This window comes from Pseudophryne corroboree, unplaced genomic scaffold (assembly GCF_028390025.1).
Source record: "Pseudophryne corroboree isolate aPseCor3 unplaced genomic scaffold, aPseCor3.hap2 scaffold_144, whole genome shotgun sequence".
In the NCBI taxonomy this organism is placed as follows: Eukaryota; Metazoa; Chordata; class Amphibia; order Anura; family Myobatrachidae; genus Pseudophryne; species Pseudophryne corroboree.
In genome coordinates this window covers 272,257-293,510 of record NW_026968068.1, presented here as the reverse complement: position 1 = coordinate 293,510, position 21,254 = coordinate 272,257, and the positions used below count along the sequence as shown (strand labels likewise).

Sequence of the window (21,254 nt, the reverse complement as noted above, 5' to 3'; positions counted from 1 at the left end):
GAACACGATGGGCAATTTGCCTCTATTCAACCTCAAAAACTATGTTACTATATGTTACTATATTACTATGTTACTGTAGTATACAGAACACCACAATGCAATGAGCAGTGATAGTGAGCACTGATGAGGATACTAGAACTGACACTGAGCAGCAAGATGCAGCACTGGACTATTAGTAATGTACTGTAGTATGCTGAGCACAACAATGCAGCACAAGACAATGAGCAGTGATACTGAGCACTGATGAGGATACTACTGAGAACTGACACTGAGCAGGAGAGACACACTACTAGTATTACTGAGCAGCAATAAGTATCCACTGATACTGAGCACTGATATTGAGATTTCCACTGAGAGAACATAGCCACGTCCTCTCCGCTCTCTCTTCAATGCACGAGTAAAAATGGCGGCAACGCGCAGCTCTTTATATGGAATCCGAATCTCGCGAGAATCCGACAGCGGGATGATGACATTTTCCCTTGTTCAGGTTTTCCGAGTCAGGCGGGAACAACCGAGCCTGCCTCGGAGGAGGAGTTCGTGGGGTTCGTGGGGAATTCAGTTCTCGGAGAACCGAACCCGCTCCTCTCTACCTTATACCCATCAATTTTTTTTATTTTCAATCTAAGCCCCTGCAGTTTTCTGTAAGCATCTGCTTTGCTATGATGATCAACAAGTCACAAGGGCAAACACTCAGGGCTTGAGGTGTAGATCTTAGGACCAGCTGCTACAAGCATGGCAGAGGTGTCACTATCACTGGTGACACCCAGAGAGGTGGCGAGGGAGATTGTAATGCAGTGCGCGCAGATAAGCAGCGCAATGGTAAAAAGGAGGCATGGTTTCATAGGTAGGGGCGTGGCCTGGTGGCCTGAATCTACATTTTGTTGCTCCGGGTGTCCCGGGGGTTGGGGGCTGCACCGGGGACTAGTGTGTGAGCGGTGCTGGCTCCTGCACAGTGACATGGCATGGCCACTAGAGATGTGCACCGGAAATTTTTCGGGTTTTGTGTTTTGGTTTTGGGTTCGGTTCCGCGGCCGTGTTTTGGGTTCGAACGCGTTTTGGCTAAACCTCACCGAATTTTTTTTGTCGGATTCGGGTGTGTTTTGGATTCGGGTGTTTTTTTCAAAAAACCCTAAAAAACAGCTTAAATCATAGAATTTGGGAGTCATTTTGATCCCAAAGTATTATTAACCTCAATAACCATAATTTCCACTAATTTTCAGTCTATTCTTAACACCTCACACCTCACAATATTATTTTTAGTCCTAAAATTTGCACCGAGGTCGCTGGATGACTAAGCTCAGTGACCCAAGTGGCCGACACAAACACCTGGCCCATCTAGGAGTGGCACTGCAGTGTCACGCATGATGGCCCTTCCAAAAAACACTCCCCAAACAGCACATGACGCAAAGAAAAAAAGAGGCGCAATGAGGTAGCTGTGTGACTAAGCTCAGCGACCCAAGTGGCCGACACAAACACCTGGCCCATCTAGGAGTGGCACTGCAGTGTCACGCAGGATGGCCCTTCCAAAAAACACTCCCCAAACAGCACATGACGCAAAGAAAAAAAGAGGCGCAATGAGGTAGCTGTGTGACTAAGCTCAGCGACCCAAGTGGCCGACACAAACACCTGGCCCATCTAGGAGTGGCACTGCATTGTCACGCAGGATGGCCCTTCCAGAAACACTCCCCAAACAGCACATGACGCAAAGAAAAAAAGAGGCGCAATGAGGTAGCTGTGTGACTAAGCTCAGCGACCCAAGTGGCCGACACAAACACCTGGCCCATCTAGGAGTGGCACTGCAGTGTCACGCAGGATGGCCCTTCCAAAAAACACTCCCCAAACAGCACATGACGCAAAGAAAAAAAGTGGCGCAATGAGGTAGCTGTGTGACTAAGCTCAGCGACCCAAGTGGACGACACAAACACCTGGCCCATCTAGGAGTGTCACTGCAGTGTCACGCAGGATGGCCCTTCCAAAAAACACTCCCCAAACAGCACATGACGCAAAGAAAAAAAGAGGCGCAATGAGGTAGCTGTGTGACTAAGCTCAGCGACCCAAGTGGCCGACACAAACACCTGGCCCATCTAGGAGTGGCACTGCAGTGTCACGCAGGATGGCCCTTCCAAAAAACACTCCCCAAACAGCACATGACGCAAAGAAAAATAAAAGAAAAAAGAGGTGCAAGGTGGAATTGCCTTGGGCCCTCCCACCCACCCTTATGTTGTATAAACAGGACATGCACACTTTAACCAACCCATCATTTCAGTGACAGGGTCTGCCACACGACTGTGACTGAAATGACGGGTTGGTTTGGACCCCCACCAAAAAAGAAGCAATAAATCTCTCCTTGCACAAACTGGCTCTATAGAGGCAAGATGTCCACCTCATCATCATCCTCCGATTCATCACCGTGTACATCCCCCTCCTCACAGATTATCAATTCGTCCCCACTGGAATCCACCATCTCAGCTCCCTGTATACTTTGTGGAGGCAATTGCTGCTGGTCAATGTCTCCACGGAGCAATTGATTATAATTCATTTTAATGAACATCATCTTCTCCACATTTTCTGGAAGTAACCTCGTACGCCGATTGCTGACAAGGTGAGCGGCGGCACTAAACACTCTTTCGGAGTACACACTTGTGGGAGGGCAACTTAGGTAGAATAAAGCCAGTTTGTGCAAGGGCCTCCAAATTGCCTCTTTTTCCTGCCAGTATACGTACGGACTGTCTGACGTGCCTACTTGGATGCGGTCACTCATATAATCCTCCACCATTCTTTCAATGGTGAGAGAATCATATGCAGTGACAGTAGACGACATGTCCGTAATCGTTGGCAGGTCCTTCAGTCCGGACCAGATGTCAGCATCAGCAGTCGCTCCAGACTGCCCTGCATCACCGCCAGCGGGTAGGCTCGGAATTCTGAGCCTTTTCCTCGCACCCCCAATTGCGGGAGACTGTGAAGGAGGAGCTGTTGACCGATCAAGTTCCGCTTGACTTGATAATTTTCTCACCAGCAGGTCTTTGAACCCCTGCAGACTTGTGTCTGCCGGAAAGAGAGATACAACGTAGGTTTTAAATCTAGGATCGAGCACGGTGGCCAAAATGTAGTGCTCTGATTTCAACAGATTGACCACCCGTGAATCCTGGTTAAGCGAATGAAGGGCTCCATCCACAAGTCCCACATGCCTAGCGGAATCGCTCTGTCTTAGCTCCTCCTTCAATGTCTCCAGCTTCTTCTGCAAAAGCCTGATGACGGGAATGACCTGACTCTGGCTGGCAGTGTCTGAACTGACTTCACGTGTGGCAAGTTCAAAGGTTGCAGAACCTTGCACAACGTTGAAATCATTCTCCACTGCGCTTGAGACAGGTGCATTCCACCTCCTATATCGTGGTCAGATGTATAGGCTTGAATGGCCTTTTGCTGCTCCTCCATCCTCTGAAGCATATAGAGGGTTGAATTCCACCTCGTTTCCACTTCTTGCTTCAGATGATGGCAGGGCAGGTTCAGGCGTTTTTGGTGTTGCTCCAGTCTTCTGTACATGGTGCCTGTACGCCGAAAGTGTCCCGCAATTCTTGTGGCCACCGACAGCATCTCTTGCACGCCCCTGTCGTTTTTTAAATAATTCTGCACCACCAAATTCAAGGTATGTGCAAAACATGGGACGTGCTGGAATTTGCCCAGATATAATGCACGCACAATATTGCTGGCGTTGTCCGATGCCACAAATCCACAGGAGAGTCCAATTGGGGTAAGCCATTCTGTGATGATCTTCCTCAGTTGCCGTAAGAGGTTTTCATCTGTGTGCGTATTCTGGAAAGCGGTGATACAAAGCGTAGCCTGCCTAGGAAAGAGTTGGCGTTTGCGAGATGCTGCTACTGGTGCCGCCGCTGCTGTTCTTGCGGCGGGAGTCAATACATCTACCCAGTGGGCTGTCACAGTCATATAGTCCTGAGTCTGCCCTGCTCCACTTGTCCACATGTCCGTGGTTAAGTGGACATTGGGTACAACTGCATTTTTTAGGACACTGGTGAGTCTTTTTCTGAGGTCTGTGTACATTTTCGGTATCGCCTGCCTAGAGAAATGGAACCTAGATAGTATTTGGTACCGGGGACACAGTACCTCAATCAAGTCTATAGTTGGCTCTGAAGTAATGATGGATACCGGAACCACGTTTCTCACTGCCCAGGATGCCAAGGCCTCAGTTATCCGCTTTGCAGCAGGATGACTGCTGTGATATTTCATCTTCCTCGCAAAGGACTGTTGGACAGTCAATTGCTTGGTGGAAGTAGTAAAAGTGGTCTTACGACTTCCCCTCTGGGATGACCATCGACTCCCAGCAGCAACAACAGCAGCGCCAGCAGCAGTAGGCGTTACACTCAAGGATGCATCGGAGGAATCCCAGGCAGGAGAGAACTCGTCAGAATTGCCAGTGACATGGCCTGCAGGACTATTGGCATTCCTGGGGAAGGAGGAAATTGACACTGAGGGAGTTGGTGGGGTGGTTTGCGTGAGCTTGGTTACAAGAGGAAGGGATTTACTGGTCAGTGGACTGCTTCCGCTGTCGCCCAAAGTTTTTGAACTTGTCACTGACTTATGATGAATGCGCTGCAGGTGACGTATAAGGGAGGATGTTCCGAGGTGGTTAACGTCCTTACCCCTACTTATTACAGCTTGACAAAGGCAACACACGGCTTGACACCTGTTGTCCGCATTTCTGTTGAAATACTTCCACACCGAAGAGCTGATTTTTTTGGTATTTTCACCAGGCATGTCAATGGCCATATTCCTCCCACGGACAACAGGTGTCTCGCCGGGTGCCTGACTTAAACAAACCACCTCACCATCAGAATCCTCCTTGTCAATTTCCTCCCCAGCGCCAGCAACACCCATATTCTCCTCATCCTGGTGTACTTCAACACTGACATCTTCAATCTGACTATCAGGAACTGGACTGCGGGTGCTCCTTCCAGCACTTGCAGGGGGCGTGCAAATGGTGGAAGGTGCATGCTCTTCACGTCCAGTGTTGGGAAGGTCAGGCATCGCAACCGACACAATTGGACTCTCCTTGTGGATTTGTGATTTTGAAGAACGCACAGTTCTTTGCTGTGCTTTTGCCAGCTTAAGTCTTTTCATTTTTCTAGCGAGAGGCTGAGTGCTTCCATCCTCATGTGAAGCTGAACCACTAGCCATGAAGATAGGCCAGGGCCTCAGCCGTTCCTTGCCACTCCGTGTGGTAAATGGCATATTGGCAAGTTTACGCTTCTCCTCCGACGATTTTTATTTAGATTTTTGAGTCATTTTTTTACTGATCTTTTGTGTTTTGGATTTTACATGCTCTGTACTATGACATTGGGCATCGGCCTTGGCAGACGACGTTGATGGAATTTCATCGTCTCGGCCATGACTAGTGGCAGCAGCTTCAGCACGAGGTGGAAGTGGATCTTGATCTTTCCCTATTTTTGGAACCTCAACATTTTTGTTCTCCATATTTTAATAGGCACAACTAAAAGGCACCTCAGGTAAACAATGGAGATGGATGGATACTAGTATACTTATGGATGACGAGTGACTGACGACACAGAGGTAGCTACAGCCGTGGACTACCGTACTGCGTCTGCTAGTATAGAGATGATAATTAATGATATAAAAAAAAATATATATATAACTACTGTAGGTATATATAATATAATGACGGACCTGGTGGACACTGTCAGCAGACTGCTAAACTACTAGTATGAAGAAGATAGAAAAAAACTTCCACCACAGGTAGGTAGGTATACAATTATGGACGAGCACTGACGACACAGAGATAGCCACAGCCGTGGCCTACCGTACTGCGTCTGCTAGTATAGAGATGATAATTAATGATATAAAAAAAAATATATATAACTACTGTAGGTATATATAATATAATGACGGACCTGGTGGACACTGTCAGCAGACTGCTAAACTACTAGTATGAAGAAGATAGAAAAAAAAAACCACCACAGTTAGGTATACAATTATGGACGAGTGACGACACAGAGGTAGGTACAGCCGTGGACTACCGTACTGCGTCTGCTAGTATAGATAATATACTAAATATATTACTACTGTAGGTATATAATATAATGACGGACCTGGTGGACACTGTCAGCAGACTCCTAAACTACTAGTATGAAGAAGATAGAAAAAAAAACTCCACCACAGGTAGGTATACAATTATGGACGAGCACTGACGACACAGAGGTAGGTACAGCCGTGGACTACCGTACTGCATCTGCTAGTATAGATAATATAATAAATATATTACTACTGTAGGTATATAATATAATGACGGACCTGGTGGACACTGTCAGCAGACTGCTAAACTACTAGTATGAAGAAGATAAAAAAAAAAACCCACCACAGGTAGGTAGGTATACAATTATGGACGAGCACTGACGACACAGAGATAGCCACAGCCGTGGACTACCGTACTGCGTCTGCTAGTATAGATAATATAATAAATATATTACTACTGTAGGTATATAATATAATGATGGACCTGGTGGACACTGTCAGTAGACTCCTAAACTACTAGTATGAAGAAGATAGAAAAAAAAAAACCACCACAGGTAGGTAGGTATACAATTATGGACGAGCACTGACGACACAGAGATAGCCACAGCCGTGGACTACCGTACTGCGTCTGCTAATATAGAGATGATAAAGATGAAAAAAAATATATAACACTACTGCAGGTAAATATTTATATAATATATGTATGACGGACCTGCTGGACACTGTCAGCAGAATGCATTTATAGAATAAAAAAAAAACACCACAGGAGTGTTTAACTTTTTCAGGCAGACAATATACTGGTGGTCACACTGGCAGCAAAAGTGTGCACTGTACTCCTGCTATAACTGCTCCCCAGTCTCCCCCACAATTAAGCTGTGTGAGCAGTGAGCACTCAGCACAGTCAGATATACATAGATGATATATCATGCAGCACACTGAGGCTGAGCACAGATATGGTATGTGTATCGTTTTTTTTCAGGCAGAGAACGGATTATAAATAATAAAACTGGTTGTCACTATCAGCAAAACTCTGCACTACTGAGTACTCCTGACAAGTTCAACTGCTCCCCAAATTAGTAGTAAATCAAATGTCACTCGTCTCTATCTTCTAATCTAAACGGAGAGGACGCCAGCCACGTCCTCTCCCTATCAATCTCAATGCACGTGTGAAAATGGCGGCGACGCGCGGCTCCTTATATAGAATCCAAGTCTCGTGAGAATCCGACAGCGGGATGATGACGTTCGGGCGCGCTCGGGTTAACCGAGCAAGGCGAGAGGATCCGAGTCTGCTCGGACCCGAGCAAAAAAGGGTGAAGTTCGGGCGGGTTCGGATTCCGAGGAACCGAACCCGCTCATCTCTTATGGCCACCCAGCATGACGCCTCCCTTCTTGACCATGCTGTAATTGCAGTCGCACTGCAGTTCAGCGTGATCATAAAAAATGGTGTAGCCTCCTGCTGGTGCAGACTGTATGTGCGCGCAGGAAGCCGCCACCATTTTTGTGATCACAGCGGCTGAATGTGATGTCATACAGCTGCTGTGACCACGCCCCCTGTGTCTCCTCCATTGCAGACCCCATTTTGAAGCCTTGCCCCCGCACCGCTCCATCCCTGACTTGGAAATGGAGTGTTGCTGACCCCCCTCTCCCCCCCTGCCCCGATTGACAGGCAGAGGCGATCGCATTCTCTGCGGGGTGCCGCAGAAAATGCAGGCACATGCGTATGCTCTTAGCAATTTTTGCAGTTGGATCACTTATTGTGATTGCAATCCAACCTGAATCAGGCCCTATTACCTATCACAATGCGCTGCGGGCAGTACAAAATTGGTTTAATATAGGAGAAAAACCCCCAGACCTGTGCTCCTTAACTGTACCTGGTGGCTAGTGGAGCGGCTGCCCAGTAATCAGTGTCCACGCCAGTGCGCACACGGTCCACCCCCTACGGCCACGCTCCCCTTCATCAGCGGCCTCGTGATCCGGAAGGGCGGTGTGTGTGTGACTGACCTTAGGAAGAAACCGGAGCCTCCGCTGCAGTGACCCAGCAACCAGGGCACGGGAGTATACAGCGCCGCTGGGAGTGATGAAGCTGCAGTAAAGATGTCTATTAGACCTAGCCTGCTGCAGCCCTTGTAGATTCTCATAAAACAAGTTCTTCTTTTCTTGTCAAAATGAATAGCTAAGAATTGGCTTCCTGAGGCAGGCCCCTGTTAAGTGGCCTGCTACTGAAGGCACCAACTACAAACTGAGCTCCCTGTTCATGGAAGCGGGGTTATAGAGGAGGATGCGCTGAGCATCTTGGGAACAGTCAAAAGCTTTGAGTCGGTTGGTGCCTCAGATCAAGATCCTACTCTACACCCCAATGTGAATCCTTGTGGAGTCCTGTGTACCCCACAGAAGAAATTAATGTGTCACACCCATTGGCAGCAACCTTAGAATAGCTGCTGATGGGCACAATTGAGAAAGGAAGGGGGGGGGGACATTTGAATCCAGCACATAGATGCAATTCAAATATGTAATTTGTACCTTCCTATTTTAAAATATAATGGATGAACTTCACCCTGTGAGAACAATCTTCATGATCAAGAGATCTCATATGCAAAATAAGTATGAGTTGGGATAGGGCTGGGGAGGGTGGCTGCTCGGGCAGCCCCTCCCCCATCAAGTTAAGGAGATTCAACTGAGGAAGCACAAGGGAACTCTCGTCTGGGGACAACAACTGCAGGGAGACCACATCTTTTCAGATGAACATGGGAGGGCGGAAGGCTGCCTAATACTGAAGCACCATCAAATATCAAACCATATGCAACAACTAGTACAAGCATTCCTGGGGGAAGGTCTGCAGCAGACGGATTTGCATACGGTGATGTCATCCAAGCAGTGGGCCAAAGTTGGCTGGAACCCTCATCTGCATATGAAAAGAGAAAAGGGGCATGCAGGGCATGGCGGCCTTTTGCGGTGCTTGGATGACCCCTAGTTCGCATTAAACACCCCCACCCTCCTTTGGTGTGGGGCTCATGTTGGCTATGCCCCAGCCCCTGAAGCATTCAAGCTGATTTCTTGCAGCAGCTGGGCACTGTAACAGCTCCAGAGCTGCTCTGTAAGGCAACTAAAAGGGTGTGGGCCCTGCAGCACTACCTGTAGTTCGCATTGTGCGTTGGAAGGCACAAAGTAAGCAGACGGGAGAAGTCAGGATAGTGCGCAAGGGCATAGAAGGGAGTGGCTCCAGAAAAGAGAAGTGGAAACAGACAGCAAACTAGGCTGGAGAGAGACCTGAGACAAAGAGATCTGAATTATACGAGAGCCGACCAGGGGAAACACAAATTATGCAATCAAGTTTCCCACATTTGGGGAAATCACAGGAGCAGCACACCCAGAGTGCAATGGGTGAGCCTTGCCCTGGGAGAAGCACCTTCATGATCATAGTATCTCACCTGGCAGGTAAGTAGGAGTTGGGCTAGAGCTGGGGAGGGTCACTGCTCGGGCACCCCCCTGTCAAGTGAAGGAGATCCAACTGAGGCAGCACAAGGGAACTCTCGAAAGAAGAACAAGGCTAGAGGAATATATGAGACAAAGAAATCTGACTTTTACCAGAGCTGACCAGAGGAAAACACAAACACAGTCCCCCACTACCACAAAAAATGCAGGCGAGTTTCCCACATTTGGGGAAATCACAGGGGTCAGCATACCCAGAATGCAATGAATGAACCTCACCCTGGGTGAACAATCTTCATGACCATGGTGTCTCCTATGCAAAATAAGTATGATTTGGGATAGGGCTGGGAGGGCCGCTGCTCAGGCACATCTCTGTCAAGTAAAGGAGATTCAACTGAGGCAGCACAAGGGAACTCTCATCTGGGGACAACAACTGCAGGGAGAACACATATTTTCAGATGAACATGGGAGGGCAGAAGGCTGCCTAATACTGAAGCACCCCCAAACAACAAACCAAATGCAACAACTAGTGCAAGCATTCCTGGGGCAAGGCCTGCAGCAGATGGATTTGCATATGGTGATGTCATCCAAGCAGTGGGTCAAAGTTGGCTTCAACCCTCATCTGCATATGAAAAGAGAAAAGGGGCGTGCAGGGCATGGCGGCCTTTTGCGGTGCTTGGATTACCCCTAGTTCGCATTAAACACCCCCACCCACCTTTGGTGTGGGGCTCATGTTGGCCATGCCCCATCCCCTGAAGCATTCAAGCTGATTTCTTGCAGCAGCTGGGCACTGTAACAGCTCCAGAGCTGCTCTTTAAGGCAAGTAAAAGATTGTGTGGGCCCTGCAGCACTACCTGTAGTTTGCATTGTGCATTGGAAGGCACAAAGTAAGCAGACGGGAGGAGAAGTCAGGATAGTGCACAAGGGTATAGAAGGGAGGGGCTCAAGATAAAAGAAGTGGAAACAGACAGCAAACTAGGCTGGAGAAAGACCTGAGACAAAGAGATCTGAATTATACGAGAGCCGACCAGAGGAAACACAAATTATGCAGTCAAGTGTCCCACATTTGGGGAAATCGTAGGAGCAGCACACCCAGAGTGCAATGGGTGAGCCTTGCCCTGGGAGAAGCACCTTCCTGATCATAGTATCTCACCTGGCAGGTAAGTAGGAGTTGGGCTAGAGCTGGGGAGGGTCGCTGCTCGGGCACCCCCCTGTCAAGTGAAGGAGATCCACCTGAGGCAGCACAAGGGAACTCTCGAAAGAAGAACAAGGCTAGAGGAAAATCTGAGACAAAGAAATCTGAGTTTTAACAGAGCTGACCAGAGGAAAGCACAAACACAGTCCCCCACTACCACAAATAATGCAGTCGAGTTTCCCACATTTGGGTAAATCACAGGGGTCAGCATACCCAAAATGCAATGAATGAACCTCACCCTGGGAGAACAATCTTCATGACCATGGTATCTCCTATGCAAAATAAGTATGATTTGGGATAGGGCTGGGGAGGGCCGCTGCTCATGCACATCTCTGTCAAGTAAAGGAGATTCAACTGAGGCAGCACAAGGGAACTCTCATCTGGGGACAACAACTGCAGGGAGAACACATATTTTCAGATGAACATGGGAGGGCAGAAGGCTGCCTAATACTGAAGCACCCCCAAACAACAAACCAAATGCAACAACTAGTGCAAGCATTCCTGGGGGAAGTTCTGCAGAAGACGGATTTGCATACGGTGATGTCATCCAAGCAGTGGGCCAAAGTTGGCTGGAACCCTCATCTGCATATGAAAAGAGAAAAGGGGTATGCAGGGCATGGCGGCCTTTTGCGGCGCTTGGATGACCCTTAGTTCGCATTAAACACCCCCACCCTCCTTCGGTGTGGGGCTCATGTTGGCCATGCCACATCCCCTGAAGCATTCAAGCTGATTTCTTGCAGCAGCTTGGCACTGTATCAGCTCCAGAGCTGCTCTGTAAGGCAAGTAAAAGGGTGTGGGCCCTGCAGCACTACCTGTAGTTTGCATTGTGCATTGGAAGGCACAAAGTAAGCAGACAGGAGGAGAAGTCAGGATAGTGCACAAGGGTATAAAAGCGAGTTTCCCACATTTGGGAAAATCACAGGGGTCAGCATACCCAGAATGCAATGAATGAACCTCACCCTGGGAGAACAATCTTCATGACCATGGTATCTCCTATGCAAAATAAGTATGATTTGGGATAGGGCTGGGGAGGGCCGCTGCTTAGGCACATCTCTGTCAAGTAAAGGAGATTCAACTGAGGCAGCACAAGGGAACTCTCATCTGGGGACAACAACTGCAGGGAGAACACATATTTTCAGATAAAAATCTTGGTCATGCTCTGGTTTCTCTTCAGAACGAACAAATCTTTCGCCTTTTATTAAAGATTTCCGTGGAGAGGAGCAAAACCGAGTTTTATCTCAATTTTTGCATGCCCCATCTTTTTGGGGTTTCTTTTATCGGTTTAAAGATAGAATGAGTGTGCTTTAATGTAAGCTCATTTGCATAGAAATGACAGTAAATGTTTGTTTCTTTTCAAACAGAACTTTCTTGACCATGCTACTTGCTTGAAAGATCTGGGAGCACATGGAATACAGTACAAACCATGCTTATAGCAAGGAGAAGCCAGGTGAGAAATCTGCTTACTTTCAAGTTGGGCGCTCACTTTGATCTGAATGAGGACTGCTGGCACAGCATTTAGGCGACAGGTGGAATCTTGGTCATGCTCTGGTTTCTCTTCAGAACGAACAAATCTTTCGCCTTTTATTAAAGATTTCTGTGGAGAGGAGCAAAACTGAGTTTTATCTCAATTTTTGCATGCCCCATATTATTGGGGTTTCTTTTATCAGTTTCTTGTTAGCTTTAATGTAAGTTTATTTGCATAACAATGACTATAAATGTCTGTTTCTTTTCAAGCAGAACTTTCTTGACCATTCTAATTGCTTGAAAGATCTGGGAGCACATGGAAAAGAGTACAAACCATGCTTATAGCAAGGGGAAGCCTGGTGAGAAATCTGCTTTCTTTCTTTCAAATTGGGTGCTCACTTTGCGCTGAATGAGGACTGCTGGCATGGCACTCAGGCGACAGGTGGAATCTTAGTCATACTCTGGTTTCTCTTCAAAACGAACAGATCTTTCGCCTTTTACTAAAGATTTCCGTGGAGAGGAGCAAAACTGAGTTTTATCTCAATTTTTGCATGCTCCGTCTTATTGGGGTTTCTTTTATCGGTTTAAAGATAGAACGAGTGTGCTTTAATGTAAGCTCATTTGCATAGAAATGACAGTAAATGTTTGTTTCTTTTCAAACAGAACTTTCTTGACTATACTAAATGCTTGAAAGATCTGGGAGCACATGGAAAAGAGTACAAACCATGTTTATAGCAAGGGGAAGCCTGGTGAGAAATCTGCTTTCTTTCTTTCAAATTGGGTGCTCACTTTGAGCTGAATGAGGACTGCTGGCATGGCACTCAGGCGACAGGTGGAATCTTGGTCATGTTCTGGTTTCTCTTCAGAACGAACAAATCTTTCGCCTTTTACTAAAGATTTCCGTGGAGAGGAGCAAAACTGAGTTTTATCTCAATTTTTGCATGCCCCATCTTTTTGGGGTTTCTTTTATCGGTTTAAAGATAGAATGAGTGTGCTTTAATGTAAGCTCATTTGCATAGAAATGACAGTAAATGTTTGTTTCTTTTCAAACAGAACTTTCTTGACCACACTAATTGCTTGAAAGATCTGGGAGCACATGGAAAAGAGTACAAACCATGTTTATAGCAAGGGGAAGCCTGGTGAGAAATCTGCTTTCTTTCTTTCAAATTGGGTGCTCACTTTGAGCTGAATGAGGATTGCTGGCATGGCACTCAGGCGACAGGTGGAATCTTGGTCATGCTCTGGTTTCTCTTCAAAACGAACAGATCTTTCGCCTTTTACTAAAGATTTCCGTGGAGAGGAGCAAAACTGAGTTTTATCTCAATTTTTGCATGCTCCGTCTTATTGGGGTTTCTTTTATCGGTTTAAAGATAGAACGAGTGTGCTTTAATGTAAGCTCATTTGCATAGAAATGACAGTAAATGTTTGTTTCTTTTCAAACAGAACTTTCTTGACTATACTAATTGCTTGAAAGATCTGGGAGCACATAGAAAAGAGTACAAACCATGTTTATAGCAAGGGGAAGCCTGGTGAGAAATCTGCTTTCTTTCATTCAAATTGGGTGCTCACTTTCAGCTGAATGAGAACTGCTGGCATGGCACTCAGGCGACAGGTGGAATCTTGGTCATGCTCTGGTTTCTCTTCAGAACTAACAAATATTTCGCCTTTTATTAAAGATTTCCGTGGAGAGGAGCAAAACTGAGTTTTATCTCAATTTTTGCATGCCCCATATTATTGGGGTTTCTTTTATCAGTTTAAAGACAGAACGAGTGTGCTTTCTTGTTAGCTTTAATGTAAGTTTATTTGCATAACAATGACAGTAAATGTTGTTTCTTTTCAAACAGAACTTTCTTGACCATGCTACTTGCTTAAAGGTCTGGGAGCACATGGAAAACAGTACAAACCATGCAGTATCACAAGAGCCTTTATTTGATCTTTCATGAAGATAGAGCAGAATTGAGGACACGTCAACAATTTCTGCCGAAGGTGGTTCATCTTTCCACATGGTGCCTTTGGCCACTGACACCTTCGTTGAGTCAAAGTCTCTGGCTGTGGTCAGAACTTTGAAAATGTATGTCACCAGAACGGTTCAGATTAGGAAAACAGAGGCTCTGTTTGTCCTGTATGCTCCCAACAGGATTTGGTGTCCTGCTTCCATGCAGACCATTATGCGCTGGATCTGTGGTAAGATTCAGCATGCTCGTTCCACGGCAGGATTGCCGTTACTGAAGTAGGTGAAGACCCATTCTACTAGAAAGGTGGGTTCATCCTTGGCAGCTGGTCGGGGAGTCTCGGCATTGCAACTTTGCCGAGCAGCTATTTAGTAAACACTTTTGCTAAGTTTTACAAGTTTGATACCTTGGCTGATGATAACCTTAAGTTGGGTCATTCGGTGCTGCAGAGTCGTACGCACTCTCCCACCCGTTCAAGAGCTTTGGTATAACCCCATGGTTCTTAATGTGACCCCAGCATCCTCTAGGTCGTATGAGAAAATAGGATTTTAATACCTACCGGTAAATCCTTTTCTCTTAGTCTGTAGAGGATGCTGGGCACCCGTCCCAGTCCATACCCCATGGTTCTTAATGTGACCCCAGCATCCTCTACGGACTAAGAGAAAAGAATGCCCTTGCGCACTATCCTGACTTCTCCTCCCGTCTGCTTACTTTGTGCCTTCCAACGCACAATGCGAACTACAGGTGGTGCTGCAGGGCCCACACCCTTTTACTTGCCTTACAGAACAGCTCTGGAGCTGTTACAGTGCCCAGCTGCTGCAAGAAATCAGCTTGAATGCTTCAGGGGATGGGGCATGGCCAACATGAGCCCCACACCAAAGGAGGGTGGGGGTGTTTAATGTGAACTAGGGGTCATCCAAGCACTGCAAAAGGCCGCCATGCCCTGCATGCCCCTTTTCTCTTTTCATATGCAGATGAGGGTTCCAGTCAACTTTGGCCCACTGCTTGGATAACATCACCGTATGCAAATCTGTCTGCTGCAGACCTTCCCCCAGGAATGCTTGTACTAGTTGTTGCATATGGTGCTTCAGTATTAGGCAGCCTTCCGCCCTCCCATGTTCATCTGAAAAGATGTGGTCTCCCTGCAGTTGTTGTCCCCAGACGAGAGTTCCCTTGTGCTTCCTCAGTTGAATCTCCTTAACTTGATGGGGGAGGTGCTGCCCGAGCAGCCCTCCCCAGCCCTATCCCAACTCATATTTATTTTGCATATGAGATCTCTTGATCATGAAGATTGTTCTCACAGGGTGAGGTTCATCCATTATATTTTAAAATAGGAAGGTACGAATTACATATTTGAATTGCATCTATGTGCTGGATTCAAATGTCCCCCCCCCCTTCCTTTCTCAATTGTGCCCGTCAGCAGCTATTCTAAGGTTGCTGCCAATGGGTGTGACACATTAATTTCTTCTGTGGGGTACACTGGACTCCACAAGGATTCACATTGGGGTGTAGAGTAGGATCTTGATCTGAGGCACCAACCGGCTCAAAGCTTTTGACTGTTCCCAAGAAGCTCAGTGCATTCTCCTCTATAACCCCGCTTCCATGAACAGGGAGCTCAGTTTGTAGTTGGTGCCTTCAGTAGCAGGCCAATTAACAGGGGCCTGCCTCAGGCAGCCTATTCTTAGCTATTAATTTTGACAAGAAAAGAAGAACTTGTTTTATGAGAATCTACAAGGGCTGCAGCAGGCTAGGTCTAATAGACATCTTTACTGCAGCTTCATCACTCCCAGCGGCGCTGTATACTCCCGTGCCCTGGTTGCTGGGTCACTGCAGCGGAGGCTCCGGTTTCATCCTAAGGTCAGTCACACACACACCACCCTTCCGGATCACGAGGCCGCTGCTGAAGGGGAGCGAGGCCGTAGGGGGTGGGCCGTGTGCGCACTGCGGTGGACACTGATTACTGGGCAGCCGCTCCACTAGCCACCAGGTACAGTTAAGGAGCACAGGTCTGGGGGTTTTTCTCCTATATTAACCCAATTTTGTACTGCCCGCAGCGCATTGTGATAGGTAATAGGGCCTGATTCAGGTTGGATTGCAATCACAATAAGCGATCCAACTGCAAAAATTGCTAAGAGCATACGCATGTGCCTGCATTTTCTGCGGCACCCCGCAGAGAATGTGATCGCCTCTGCCTGTCAATCGGGGCGGGGAAGGGGGGGAGAGGTGGGTCAGCAACACTCCATTTCCAAGTCAGGGATGGAGCGGTGCGGGGGCAAGACTTCAAAATGGGGTCTGCAACGGAGGAGACACAGGGGGCGTGGTCACAGCGACTGTATGACATCACATTCAGCCGCTGTGATCACAAAAATGGTGGCGGCTTCCTGCGCGCACATACAGTCTGCACCAGCAGGAGCCTACACCATTTTTTATGATCACGCTGAACTGCAGTGCGACTGCAATTACAGCATGGTCAAGAAGGGAGGCGTCATGCTGGGTGGCCATGCCCTGTCACTTTGCAGGAGCCAGCACCGCTCACACACTAGTCCCCGGGTGCAGCCCCCAACCCCCGGGACACCCGGAGCAACAAAATGTAGATTCAGGCCACCAGGCCACGCCCCTACCTATGAAACCATGCCTCCTTTTTACCATTGCACTGCTTATCTGCGCGCACTGCATTACAATCTCCCTCGCCACCTCTCTGGGTGTCACCAGTGATAGTGACACCTCTGCCATGCTTGTAGCAGCTGGTCCTAAGATCTACGCCTCAAACCCTGAGTGTTTGCCCTTGTGACTTGTTGATCATCATAGCGAAGCAGATGCTTACAGAAAACTGCAGGGGCTTAGATTGAAAATAAAAAAAATTATAGGGTATAAGGTAGAGAGGAGCGGGTTCGGTTCTCCGAGAACCGAATTCCCCACGAACTCCACGTGGTTTACACTGGTCCGAGGCAGGCTCGGTTGTTCCCGCCTGACTCGGAAAACCTGAACAAGGGAAAATGTCATCATCCCGCTGTCGGATTCTCGCGAGATTCGGATTCCATATAAAGAGCTGCGCGTTGCTGCCATTTTTACTCGTGCATTGAAGAGAGAGCGGAGAGGACGTGGCTATGTTCTCTCAGTGGAAATCTCAATATCAGTGCTCAGTATCAGTGGTTACTTATTGCTGCTCAGTAATACTAGTAGTGTGTCTCTCCTGCTCAGTGTCAGTTCTCAGTAGTATCCTCATCAGTGCTCAGTATCACTGTTCATTGTCTTGTGCTGCATTGTGTTGCTCAGCATAATACAGTACATTACTAATAGTCCAGTGCTGCATCTTGCTGCTCAGTGTCAGTTCTAGTATCCTCATCAGTGCTCACTATCACTGCTCATTGCATTGTGGTGTTCTGTATACTACAATAACATAGTAATATAGTAACATAGTTTTTGAGGTTGAATAGAGGCAAATTGCCCATCGTGTTCAACCTGTTTTAAGTTGTGATGATTCTACATACTTGCTGAATAATGTTTTATGACTAGTTAGCTACTATAACTCATGTTACCCCCGGATTAACCATGTTGATATTTTAAGTATTATAACCTTGGATAGCTTTTTCATTCAGAAATGTATCCATTCCTTTTTTAAATCCAATTACAGAGTCCGCCATTACCACCTTCCCTGGCAGGGAATTCCACATCCTGATTGCCCTAACAGTGAAGAAACCTTTCCTCCATTGCGTTCTGAACTTTCCTCCAGTCGCAGCGAGTGACCACGTGTTCTTTTAATAAATAATTCCTCTGATAACTCTTTGTTATGTATCTTTACATATTTGAAGATATTAATAATATCTCCTCTTAGGCACCTCTTTTCTAGTGTATAAATATTCAGCCTAGTAAGTCTTTCCTTATAGTCCAGTACTTTAAGGCCTTTAATCAATTTAGTCTTCAGGATCTCTGACACTTCCATGAGCAGCAGAGTAGTGCAATGGAAGCATGCTGGGCCCATAACCCAGAGGTCGATTGATCGAAACTATCCTCTGCTATGTGCATTTTTTTTTTTATAATTAAAGTAATCAAAAACTGGGATTGATATTTTGGCACTTTTATTTTTACTTAAAGTACAATAACTTTTATCATTTTAATTTGTTTTAATAGTATATTGACAGCATTGTTTTCTTTAAAAAATCCACTTAATTTTCTTTACCCTATTACTGAAATGGTAATTGACAAAAACAAACTACATTGTCACCAGAAGAGCAATGCAAAATGTACAAGTGATATATGAAAATCATCTTCCATCTTGAATTTCAATGATGCATTGGGACAACAATTTGTGAGAAACATCTTCACCCATAAAGAAAGATTTTCTTAATTCCTTACCTGTGTGCTGATTAGATATCACCTTGTTTTCACATTAAACAGACTTCCCCATGAGGAAGCAGCAAGGATGCAGTGACGTTTCCTGGTGTCAACCTGTATTATTTCAGTAGACATTGAAATGAGGATGCATCTTTGATGCCTTTCCAATGAAGCAAGTTTAATTCAGTAATAGGTGAAAAACCATTCCTACAAAGGTGTTAATCAGAGACTTGGCTTTGTGGACACTTTTCAGAGAGCAAATTTGTTAGCATAAACATAAAATCAGAAAATGAAGAGCTGTTTAATCACTCAATTGGACTTTTCTGCCAGCATAATTTTTTTTCTCTGCAACTCACTGCTAAATTGTGCTTCCTAGCTGTTTTTTTATAAAATCACTTAATCAAATCTAACTCTGATTACATCAGAGAAGGCCAGGTACCCTACACCATAAGGGGGTTTTTTGAAATTTTGACTTGTCTACTTAAAGATCACCAAAATCTGATTACAAGGTCAATTACATCCCTGGGTGGGATTGAACCACCAACCTTTTGGTTAATAGCCAAACATGCTAACCGATTGCGCCACAGAGACACCTTGCGAAAGTCAATACTGACAAAGGCTAATAAGCATTCATCTAGAACGTTTCCTAGAAAAACTTTAAAAAGTCAATAATCTGGAGAATTTTTGTAAGAAACACATTGGTACTTTCCCATGATGAGTGAGTGCTTCAGGATTTCTTGCACTTACATGGGCTATTAACCAAAAGGTTGGTGGTTCAATCCCACCCAGGGATGTAATTGACCTTGTCATCAGATTTTGGTGATCTTTAAGTAGACAAGTCAAAATTTCAAACCCCCTCTTATGGTGTAGGGTACCTGGCCTTCTCTGACGTAATCAGAGTTAGATTTAATTAAGTGATTTTATAAAAAACAGCTAGGAAGCACAATTTAGCAGTGGGTTGCAGAGAAAAAAATAACATTTTAAACCTACCGGTAATTTTTTTTTCTCGTAGTCCGTAGAGGATGATGGGGACTCCGTAAGGACCATGGGGGATAGACGGGCTCCGCAGCAGACATGGGCACTTTAAGAAAGACTTTAGATCTGGGTGTGCACTGGCTCCTCCCTCTATGCCCCTCCTCCATACCTCAGTTAGAGAAACTGTGCCCAGAGGAGACGGACAGTACGAGGAAAGGATTTTTGTTAATCCAAGGTCAAGATTCATACCAGCCACACCAATCACACCGTATAACTTGTGATATACTACCCAGTTAACAGTATGAAAACAACATAGCATCAGTCCAAGACCGATGAAAACTAACATATAACCCTTATGTAAGCAATAACTATATACAAGTCTTGCAGAAGTAGACCGCACTTGGGACGGGCACCCAGCATCCTCTACGGACTACGAGAAAAAGATTTACCGGTAGGTTTAAAATCTTATTTTCTCTTACGTCCTAGAGGATGCTGGGGACTCCGTAAGGACCATGGGGATTATACCAAAGCTCCCAAACGGGCAGGAGAGTGCGGATGACTTTGCAGCACCGATTGAGCAAACAGGAGGTCCTCCTCAGCCAGGGTATCAAACTTATAGAACTTTGCAAAGGTGTTTGAACCAACTTTGACCCACTGCTTGGATGACATCACCATATGCAAATCCATCTGCGGCAGGCCTTCCCCCAGGAATGCTTGCACTAGTTGTTGCATTTGGTTTGTTGTTTGGGGGTGCTTCAGTATTAGGCAGCCTTCTGCCCTCCCATGTTCATCTGAAAATATGTGTTCTCCCTGCAGTTGTTGTCCCCAGATGAGAGTTCCCTTGTGCTGCCTCAGTTGAATCTCCTTTACTTGACAGAGATGTGCCTGAGCAGCGGCCCTCCCCAGCCCTATCCCAAATCATACTTATTTTGCATAGGAGATACCATGGTCATGAAGATTGTTCTCCCAGGGTTAGGTTAATTCATTGCATTCTGGGTATGCTGACCCCTGTGATTTCCCCAAATGTGGGAAACTCAACTGCATTATTTGTGGTAGTGGGGGACTGTGTTTGTGCTTTCCTCTGGTCAGCTCTGGTAAAAGTCAGATTTCTTTGTCTCAGATCTTCCTCTAGCCTTGTTCTTCTTTCGAGAGTTCCCTTGTGCTGCCTCAGTTGGATCTCCTTCACTTGACAGGGGGGTGCCCGAGCAGCGACCCTCCCCAGCTCTAGCCCAACTCCTACTTACCTGCCAGGTGAGATACTATGATCATGAAGATGCTTCTCCCAGGGCAAGGCTCACCCATTGCACTCTGGGTGTGCTGCCCCTGCGATTTCCCCAAATGTGGGAAACTTGACTGCATAATTTGTGTTTCCCCTGGTCGGCTCTCATATAATTCAGATCTCTTTGTCTCAGGTCTCTCTCCAGCCTAGTTTGCTGTCTGTTTCCACTTCTTTTTTCTTGAGCCCCTCCCTTCTATACCCTTGTGCACTATCCTGACTTCTCCCGTCTGCTTACTTTGTGCCTTCCAACGCACAATACAAACTACAGGTAGTGCTGCAGGGCCCACACCCTTTTACTTGCTTTACAGAGCAGCTCTGGAGCTGTTACAGTGCCCAGCTGCTGCAAGAAATCAGCTTGAATGCTTCAGGGGCTGGGGCATAGCCAACATGAGCCCCACACCGAAGGAGGGTGGAGGTGTTTAATGCGAACTAGGGGTCATCCAAGCGCCGCAAAAGGCCGCCATGCCCTGCACACCCCTTTATTCTTTTCATATGCAGACGAGGGTTGAAGCCAACTTTGACCCACTGCTTGGATGACATCACCATATTCAAATCCATCTGCTGCAGGCCTTCCCCCAGG

General features: G+C 46.5%; 12 non-coding genes and 2 pseudogenes across 12 annotated transcripts; 8 read left to right on the top strand and 6 right to left on the bottom strand.

The window, feature by feature from the left end:
- Positions 1-9,325: 9,325 nt before the first annotated feature.
- On the bottom strand, positions 9,326-9,488 carry LOC134997376 (U1 spliceosomal RNA). The gene has a single exon (XR_010199900.1). It is a non-coding gene; the product is annotated as a U1 spliceosomal RNA (small nuclear RNA).
- A 152-nt stretch (positions 9,489-9,640) lies between these two features.
- On the bottom strand, positions 9,641-9,804 carry LOC134997151 (U1 spliceosomal RNA). The gene has a single exon (XR_010199702.1). It is a non-coding gene; the product is annotated as a U1 spliceosomal RNA (small nuclear RNA).
- Positions 9,805-10,479: 675 nt separating this feature from the next.
- Positions 10,480-10,642, bottom strand: LOC134997268 (U1 spliceosomal RNA). The gene has a single exon (XR_010199813.1). It is a non-coding gene; the product is annotated as a U1 spliceosomal RNA (small nuclear RNA).
- Positions 10,643-10,794: 152 nt separating this feature from the next.
- LOC134997078 (U1 spliceosomal RNA) lies at positions 10,795-10,958 on the bottom strand. Its single transcript, XR_010199632.1, has one exon. It is a non-coding gene; the product is annotated as a U1 spliceosomal RNA (small nuclear RNA).
- Positions 10,959-11,551: 593 nt separating this feature from the next.
- Positions 11,552-11,679, bottom strand: LOC134997461 (U1 spliceosomal RNA; annotated as a pseudogene).
- Positions 11,680-11,823: 144 nt separating this feature from the next.
- Positions 11,824-11,939, top strand: LOC134996908 (U5 spliceosomal RNA). The gene has a single exon (XR_010199468.1). It is a non-coding gene; the product is annotated as a U5 spliceosomal RNA (small nuclear RNA).
- Positions 11,940-12,209: 270 nt separating this feature from the next.
- Positions 12,210-12,325, top strand: LOC134996930 (U5 spliceosomal RNA). The gene has a single exon (XR_010199490.1). It is a non-coding gene; the product is annotated as a U5 spliceosomal RNA (small nuclear RNA).
- Positions 12,326-12,589: 264 nt separating this feature from the next.
- LOC134996886 (U5 spliceosomal RNA) lies at positions 12,590-12,705 on the top strand. Its single transcript, XR_010199447.1, has one exon. It is a non-coding gene; the product is annotated as a U5 spliceosomal RNA (small nuclear RNA).
- A 274-nt stretch (positions 12,706-12,979) lies between these two features.
- LOC134997490 (U5 spliceosomal RNA) lies at positions 12,980-13,095 on the top strand. The gene has a single exon (XR_010199985.1). It is a non-coding gene; the product is annotated as a U5 spliceosomal RNA (small nuclear RNA).
- A 274-nt stretch (positions 13,096-13,369) lies between these two features.
- Positions 13,370-13,485, top strand: LOC134996915 (U5 spliceosomal RNA). Its single transcript, XR_010199475.1, has one exon. It is a non-coding gene; the product is annotated as a U5 spliceosomal RNA (small nuclear RNA).
- Positions 13,486-13,759: 274 nt separating this feature from the next.
- Positions 13,760-13,875, top strand: LOC134996946 (U5 spliceosomal RNA). Its single transcript, XR_010199505.1, has one exon. It is a non-coding gene; the product is annotated as a U5 spliceosomal RNA (small nuclear RNA).
- Positions 13,876-18,937: 5,062 nt separating this feature from the next.
- On the bottom strand, positions 18,938-19,011 carry TRNAN-AUU (transfer RNA asparagine (anticodon AUU)). Its single transcript has one exon. It is a non-coding gene; the product is annotated as a tRNA-Asn (tRNA).
- A 1,304-nt stretch (positions 19,012-20,315) lies between these two features.
- LOC134997439 (U1 spliceosomal RNA) lies at positions 20,316-20,479 on the top strand. Its single transcript, XR_010199952.1, has one exon. It is a non-coding gene; the product is annotated as a U1 spliceosomal RNA (small nuclear RNA).
- Positions 20,480-20,631: 152 nt separating this feature from the next.
- Positions 20,632-20,773, top strand: LOC134997283 (U1 spliceosomal RNA; annotated as a pseudogene).
- The last annotated feature ends 481 nt before the right edge of the window (positions 20,774-21,254 follow it).